Here is a 9,044-nt window from a genome sequence, read left to right as displayed (position 1 = left end):
AGTGAGTCACCTGTGGTGCACAAGATTTTCTCATTTTTTTGCCGTGAGTTCAAAACAAAGCTATTCCCTGAGTGTTCAGCTCAGGCATGTTAAGGCATGTTGTCACCAATCCAATTATATTGAAAACATAGATATTGCAAATGAAGGAAAATGAAATTCAAGCAAAGTAGTTGATGGTATAAATTAGATTCAGAGTTTTTTTAATGTTGAAAATCATGGCTTTCTTACACAGGATACTGATAAGAAGACTATGGAAGCCATGCTCATGTCATCAGGAATTTTACCCACAACTGGATCTGGACCTGAGACCAAAAATGGGGACAATCATATGGAAGTAATAGCTCAGAGTCAGAAAACCTGCACTTCCTACCCAATGAGCTGTGAATCACCTAATAAGGTATTGGTAGGGGCCTTTATCTCCTGGCAGAACTGCAAAAAGAGCCTGCAATATCAATTTCAGAAGTAATGATGTAAATACATAAACACACATGCATATATATATTTAGTTTCTTACTTATAATTGAAAATAATTGAATGTAGATTTGTTTTTTTAATTTTTATTGTATTTTATTGGTGGGGTAATATATAAAGAAGCTACAGTTATACTTCTCAAGTAGTGGGTACATTACTTCTTAAATATTGATGCCCCTTCCCAAGAATACAGATTTAAATTGTACTTTTTCAGTATTGCCTAATGGTCCTCATCAATGTGAGATTGCAGATTAGGAAATTACTTTTACAGTAATGTGCTAATTGAATTTTATTTGTTAATTTGAAATAGGAAAGGGAAGGAGGGAAAACAAGATGATTGGGAGGGAGAGGAGGAAGAGAAATGGGGACAAAAACGTGAGAAGGGATATCAGTGTCTGAGAAGTAATGCACCTACCATCTGGCAATATATATTACCCAACAATAAAAAATTAAAAAATAGATTGAAACATTGGAGACTGATCTTATTATTTTTCCAAATATTTTACAACATAGGAGTTCTGTATTTTTTATATAGGAAGAACAACAACCTTCTATGTGTAAAGTCTCTAAAACTTTTAATTATTAGTTGGATAACGCTAACCAGATTTTCAGTCTCAGCTACTAAGATTTTCTTTGCAATTTGATATTATTTACAGATAATGCTTTTCATCAAGTATGTTGAGTTCCTTCTGATTAAATTTTGGAGTGTGACAATTTATAATATTCAAACAAGCTAATGTTGCATGAAAGAAATATTCATAACTTGCTTTGAGAACTCAAAGGTGACAGAAAGAATCTAATCAATACTACTTTATAGTTATTAGCACATCTTCACATGATTATTCTTCTTACTATTTATTAAATGTCAAAAGAAATGAGAAAAGATAATTTCAATCTTCAGTCATCTTAATCACCCATTACCATAATTTTTGTAGAATCAAATCCTCAGATGTAATAAATATATATAAACTTTCCCATTATTCTGTCAGTATCACCAATGTTAAGGAGCACTCAGATTGAGAGATGTCAAATTATTAAATGTGTGTGACACTTGTATTTTGGAGTCAATATAACAAAATCATTAAATAATTCATCCAGTGAAAAGTATCAAGGACTTACTGTGTGCTAGGTATAGTGATAAACTATCTACTCACATGAATGTGAACTGATAAAATGGAAACTAAATTCCAAAACAATCAAAAATTAGCAGTTGGGGCTGGCATATAGCTCAGAGGCAAAAACGTTTCCCTAGCACGTGCAACATCCTGGGTTTGATCCCCAGTATGAAAAAAGAAAGAGACAAAAAAAATTAGCAATCAACAAGCTCTAGTGGTTCATGCTTGAAATTCTAGCTACTCAGGGGTCTGAGATCTGAAAACCGTTGTTCAAAGCCAGCCCAGGTAGAAAAGTCCCAGTGAGATTCTCATCTTTAATTAGCCACTCAAAAAGCAGTAGTAGAACTCTGACTCAAAGTGATAGAGCATTGGCCTTGAGCAAAAAGCTCGGGGGTAGCACCCAGGCCCCGAGTTCAAATCCTATGAAAAAAAACCCATGCTGCTGTCAGAAAGAACGACATCACCCCATTTGTTAGGAAATGGAAAGACTTAGAAAAAAATCATATTAAGTGAAGAAAGCCAGATTCAAAGGAACTTAGGCTCAATGGTTTCCCTCATTTGTCATAATCCTAGTAGAGATTTGCAATAGAGCAAAACCTTGATACATAAGGCCATATAGTATGACGCTAAATGAAAGGACCTCTAGGATATATAAACATAAGCCATATAATGAATGATTGTTGTCCTTAAGGTACTATGTTATCTCTCAGCTCTTTTGCTGTCCCTTGGTTATCTCATATTGTTACAGTATCTCACTTTGTTATGTGATATATCAGATATATTTGTATTTGGTTATTTGAAATTGGATAGGGAAGGGGGAAAACAACATGGGGGGGATGGGGAGGAGGGTAATGGGGACCAAGACATGAGAAAGGGTATCAATGTATGTGAATTAATGCACCTTCTATCTGGCAAATATCATGCAACCCTTATATTAATTACAATAATAAAATAAAATAAAATATTTATCAAAAAACCCTTAGGAATAATAATAAAGTTTAGACAGTATTTTAAGAGTGGGAAAATAGGCTAATATCTGAGCTGAGACTCAAATTATAAATAGATATTAGCCAATCTATTTAGTAGAAATGAGTTAGAAAGAGAAAGGTCATGGTGATGGAGAGAAATAGGCCAGAAGCAATAGCAAGTATATCATGCATTTAAGAATTTGAAAAAAGAAAAGAAAAAGAAAGAAACAATAAAAACAACATACTGCTTACCTTTGATGAAGTTCAGGACATGATACTATCCAATACAGCAATATATCATCTTCACATTTGACAAAATGGTAGATACAGGAAGGCCCCTATCATTTTTTTCCTCTTCCTTGAAGTAGACTAAAAGATATAGAAAGACTACCCTACATTTTCTTCCTTTCATTCTAGATGATCCTCATCAGGATATATCCTATTTCTATCAAAAGCTAAGGAGCATGTTCACTATTGAGTTACTGAGACAGGGAAAAAAAATCTAAACAAATTGTTCAAGTCCCACCATATCTCAACTCTTCAGTATTAGATCATACTCCATTATATAACCATATTTCCTCATGGCTGACCACTCTTCTATCAAACTTAACCATAAAACTATACAAGTTTCCTCTTTCTTAATGTTTTCATTTCCGAAGGCTCATAAATCATGCAAAACATGGAGCAAAAGCATTCATATAAACTTGTACATTTTTCTTTGTTACAGATGTGTCAACCACGAATCTAATAATGAATAAGAAAAAGTTAATCTTTTGTCCACTATGAGCCCTAAAATTTAAGAATCAAATAATACAATTAATGAGATTAAAAATGAGCTCTTGAAAGATTGATGAGCCGAAAGTAACAACACTGCATTTAGATCTGTAATCACTGTCATTTACAACAGTCAGGATCCTTGTTACTTTCCGTGCAGGTTCTTCCTAAAGTACCCCGGCTCCTTTGCAGCAAATAGATTTAAATACCTGTGTGGTAGAAAAGTGTTTACCTGAGGAGTCACCCTATAATTAACAAAACTTCTTTTTCTTTGAAATATGCAGGTGTGCATTTGGAGACATCTTGACCCATACAGAAAAACTAACTTTGAATCTGGAGACCTGGAGTTAGGATTTAGTATGAGAATTTTTTTTGAATATTATAAGAGATGTTCAGTTTTCAGTTTTTAAATTGCTATTATAAAGGTGATAATACAGAGAAATTGTAGTTACATGTCAGGTAAAGAGTATCCTTCTCTTTGGATGATGCCACCTCTTACTTCTCCCAGTTTTTTCCTTACATCCCCCCAGCCCCCACCACAAGCTGTATAGTTCATTTCAGGCATAGTGTTTACTGAGTACCACTGCTGCATTTGTTCACTCTGTCCCTCTACTTCTGGGCCTTCTCTTAGCCTTGCAGACAGATAAATGAAAAATATGGAACATTTCATGAATCTGTGTGTCATTTTTCCTCAGGGGCACAGCTAATCTTCTCTGTATTATTCCAATTTTAGTATATGGACTGCCCAAGTGAGCATTAGAAAAAAATTTTAACATGTAACATATTCATACAGTAAAAATGTTAAATAATACTGAAGGTTTCAAAATAATGTTTAATGTATTAATATCAATATAACCCCAAACACGATGGCAAGAGAAAAATCTGGTGGTAAAATTATTTATTGAGGTTAAAACTATGAGAAATAGGGACTGGGGATACGACGTAGTGGTTGAGTGGGATGCATTAAGTCCTGAGTTAGATTCCTCAGTGCTAAAGTGGTAAAGTGCTAACCTTGAGCAAAAGAATTTCAGTGACAGTGCCCTGAGTTCAAGCCCTAGGACTGGCAAGAAAAAAACCTGATGCACAATAAACAATATATTTAGTAATACATACATGTAGGAATTTTTTATGGAAAAATAACCTACTCTGTAGTGATACTGCAGTGCATTTTGTTGTAATAGTCAAAATGTTTACATTTTCAATATCTAGAAATCTCACTGCATTACAAAAATTTTCCCATAATTTCAATTATTTTATATCATTTATTGTAGCTTAGCACATCTAAGTTTCAGACACCATGGGGTATTATTATCTCCAGTTAACAGATAAGATGAAAATCAGATTTTATAGCAAATTAGCAAGGATGCCAAAACAAGCCTGCTTTCTTGTAGCTCTGTGAACAACTTTACATAGACACTACAAGCTATGAACTTTGTAGAGCCTGCCACTGTTTAGCTGTGCTGTATCAGTCAATAGTCATTAAATCTGTGTTGATATGGACTATTATCCTGTTTCAGAAAAAGAAGAACATTTATTTTTAGAAGCAGTCATCTACATGTCAAATTCTCCAATTTAAAATTTGCCTGTTGTTGCTTTTCCTTCATCAAAGACTCTGTTTGATTTATATTTGTTGGAGTTGAGCTACTGTACTATTTATGTACTTTATTTAGGGCCTGGTTTCTCAACTTTCTGTGCCTTTCAAGTGCAAAAGAATAAGATAGCTGGATGAGACTTCTGAGGGATCCTTTAGTGTACCTACTATTTTTATTGCCTATAAATTGGCAGTAAATTTGTATTGTCTTTTTCTAGGGCAAGAGTTATTGTGCATAACAATAGGTATTCAATTCTATGTTGTACTTCTATTTCTCCTACACCAGTTGGATAGCAACAGTGTATCATCTGCATTCAAGAATGATATTTCTAACAATTCAATACTAATTTACCACAGGAGATATCTGTGTTCTATGTCCCAGGATTAATGAAATAGTTTTCCCCATTTCCAAGAAGTAGAATCTTATTACTTAATTTCTCTTCCACCTTTGATACCAATTACATGTTGAATTCTCATGAAGCAGGCACTGACATAGAATTGTACAAATTGGTTATGTTAAGAACAAACACAGAAGAGGAATGTTGCCTAGTGGTAGAGTGCTTGCCTGGCGTGCAAGAATCACTGGGTAAGATTCCTCGGAACCACATACACAGAAAAAGCTGGAAGTATTACTGTGTCTCAAGTGGTAGAGTGACCTTGAGAAAGCTCAAGGTCAGTGCCCAGGCCCTGAGTTCAAGACCTAGAACTGTCAATGCAAAGCAAAACAAAACAAAACAAAATCTAATGCTTATGAACTAGTAAATAAGAAAGAATGAGCAGAACAGAAAGTGAAATTTTAAGAAAGGTTCTCATTAAACCCCATGGGATCTGGCTAGTAAGTCAAGAACTTATGGGTTCCATCATAATTCTCCCATTCTCCCATTCACAAGCCCATGAAGGTTGTGTCTTCATATAATTTCCTCCATCGGTCAGTGAACACAGAAGGTGCTACATTTGGAAAAGGAAATCTATTTAACTGAGGTAAAAAACCAAGACAGGACATATTATGTCTTCCACAATATTGATTATTTAGCACTGCCTTTTTCTTGAGTTCTAGACTCATATTTCCAACTCTTACTTTGATGTTCTCCTTCTTCCAGCTGCTCAGAACAAAATCAGAAGCATTATCTTTGACTGATACTAAATTATATTTAAGTTCCAGAAAACATATTTGCCTCTAAATTTCTTGAGTATGTGGATAATGCCTGAGTATATCTCTCCAAAGTTGCTACTCCCACACTAGAATTATTTAAAATATTGCTCTATGACATTAATTTTTATCTATGCTCAATATGGTCTATTCATAATTTTGCATCCAAATTGATCTTTTTACATTAATTAGATCATTTCTTTGCCAATAAAATAAAGTGATTCTCCCTGTGAAAGCTAGATTATTTCTATGACCTACCAGATGATCCAAAATTGCTCCTCAACTTTATACCTAATTTTCTCCTTTTTAAATTTTTATCATCCATTACTTACTCTTATTGTCTGTATTCCAGATGCACTGTTTTTCCAGTTCATTAACTGTTTGCTTCTTACCTATTATGTTATCATTAGCTGTTTGTTCTACTATCAGTGTATAAATTGCCTTGAATCACTTGATCTTTATTCACAAAACTAAGTTGACCACATAGACATGATGGACATTATTTTGTTTACCCTTGGCTAATTGACAAACTTGAGAACTTTCATGAGGGCCAAATTCTATCCAAGAGCTCTATTCCCATGACTGAATTACCTCCTAAAGTTTCTGCCTCCTAACATCATTACCTTGGCATTGATCTTGGAAGACAAAAGCATTCAGATGTCACCAAGGTTTAATTTGACCAAGAATATGCAAGTCACACAATTAGTTGTACCAGAATCATATTTCAAGCTCTTTGATTCAATCACTGATTTTTCCTTAGCATATATTAATGCCTTTCAAGGTATTATCAAAAACCTATTGACCGAGAATGAAAATTCAAATCTGGTTCCCAGATAAGTGAGCTCAATAGATGATTGAGTAAAAAAATGTGCTTCTGCTTTACTTTTTTTTTTTTTGGCCAGTCCTGGCCTTCAGCTCAGGGCATGAGCATTGTCCTTGCTTGGGCTTTCTCAAAGTCAGAGCTCTACCACTTGAGCCACAGCACCACTTCTGGCTTTTTTCTATGTATGTGGGACTGAGGAATTGAACCCGGGTCTTCATGCATGCTAGGCAAGCACTCTACCACTAGGCCAAACTCCAGGTCCTGCTTCTGCTTTACTTAATTCTGACCTAGGTGTGGTTCTATGCACAGTGGTGATGGAGCATCTTTACAGTATACAGCTGGTAGTATTCTTGGCATTCACATGGTATCAAAGCAAAAACTGGTGTTTACTAGTTACACAGGGGCTTAGTCAAAGACTGAAGTAAAAAGGCATGTTGAGAATGTCATATGTATACGGATTAGAAAGAGGGCACAAAGTTTTTTTTTATTTTTTTCATGAGTATGTCTGTCGTATATGTGTGCTACAGTAGAAGAGGATCTTAACCACAGGCTGATCACACTGAGTTTTCAGCTGCAACAATGGGACCATGAACAGTTGGTCTAGAGTGGAAGACATAGAATTATGCATTGTCTGTGGTGTTAGTTTCCATTTTATAAAGATGATTAGCTATTGCCATTGCTGAATGGGAAATCTGTCAACAATCAAACCCTACCTATATACTCCAGTTTGTACCCACTGTGGTCAAACCATTTGGAAGCTCATCGCAATAAAATACCGTAGGATTACATTGAACCCTTTCAACAACTGCAGGAAGAGGCAATGTAACCTTATCAAAATTGGTAGGATTGTGGAGATGCATTTGCTTCCTTAGATATAGTCTTTTTGCCAATAGTACAGAATACCCAATTTATTGGAATGGTATCCTGTGCATGGGAAATTTCTTAAAGTACAAGAAGAAGCAATAACTTCATAATCATTGTCATGAAACACAGTTATCTCAACTACATCTACCATCATCATCATCATCATCATCATCATCATGACCTCGTAAATGCCTGGCGAAATGACAGCTCATCGTCAAGATGGCATGTAGATACAGAATGATATATATTATCGCATGAAATATACATTAAACTGGTCTCCAATGTATGGTGTTTGTGTTCCTCAAATTCAGAAGAAGAGCCCTGTAATCAAGACTGAAATTACCATATGCTGATCTTCCTACAGCTTTTGTTAAAATACTTTGGAAAAGTATGTTTCTTGGATTTATAACTCAAATGCTTCTAAAAGTGCTGATTACTATTGGGCAAATGCTTCCTCTTAGAGACACAATAAAGATGCCACTCAACTTGAATCCTAAGACTACACCCTCATTAAGTTTGATTTCTCATGGGAGTGAGCTAGTAGACAAGGAGAGGAGTTACTATGCCAGCATAGATAATTGACACAGGCCAAACAAAGAGTTGCATTATGGGTTATAGTGAAAGGAAGAAAGAGGATGTCTGAGATTCAAAAAAGAGTTACTTGGTGCCTCCTGAAACTTCAGTGCCCATAAATAAGTTTGAATGAAAGATTGTGCAGTCAAGTTCCATCTAAAAGCCAGGCAAATAAATGCTCAGACACCTAGAATGAATGTTTGTGCATACTTAAAGAAACAAGTAAGAGTTATGGAAATAAGAGAACGGAAGTAAGAAACAAACCCAATGTAGGCAGGAAATGACGAACACCAATCAATTTGGATCCATTGACAGATGATGGCCCTATGGTTGCTCAAAGAACTACCTTTAATCTTCTGTAAATTTTGAAGGCTTTTAAATAATGGGAGGATTGGTTAAGACTGGGATTAATGGGAGACACAAACCCATAAGGTTTTCCAGTAGACAGATAACATCACTTTGAACACTCTCTCCCTTCTCTCTTCCTCACCTATCATTCCAGCCATCAACTTGGCAAACAAATTATGCAGGAAGTTCCTTGTATCAAGAATTCATTCTCTTAACACTTCAAGAACATTTTCCTTACCTATAATGTGTCACTTGTAGAAGCTAGCTTAGAATTTATATGTCCAAATAAGAAATTAAGAGGTATGAAGACTCATGGGAAAACTCCCAGTGGAAAACGATGATGGACATCTGGGTCATTATCTCATAC

General features: G+C 35.2%; 1 non-coding gene across 1 annotated transcript; it reads right to left on the bottom strand.

The window, feature by feature from the left end:
• Positions 1 to 3,978: 3,978 nt before the first annotated feature.
• Positions 3,979 to 4,083, bottom strand: LOC150064162 (U6 spliceosomal RNA). Its single transcript, XR_016535358.1, has one exon. It is a non-coding gene; the product is annotated as a U6 spliceosomal RNA (small nuclear RNA).
• Positions 4,084 to 9,044: the final 4,961 nt, after the last annotated feature.

This window comes from Megascapheus bottae, chromosome 4, assembly GCF_031878675.1.
Source record: "Megascapheus bottae isolate mThoBot1 chromosome 4, mThoBot2.hap1, whole genome shotgun sequence".
NCBI classification, from domain to species: Eukaryota; Metazoa; Chordata; class Mammalia; order Rodentia; family Geomyidae; genus Megascapheus; species Megascapheus bottae.
Note: the sequence above shows the minus strand (reverse complement) of the source record. Positions and strands in the feature narration are given on the sequence as shown.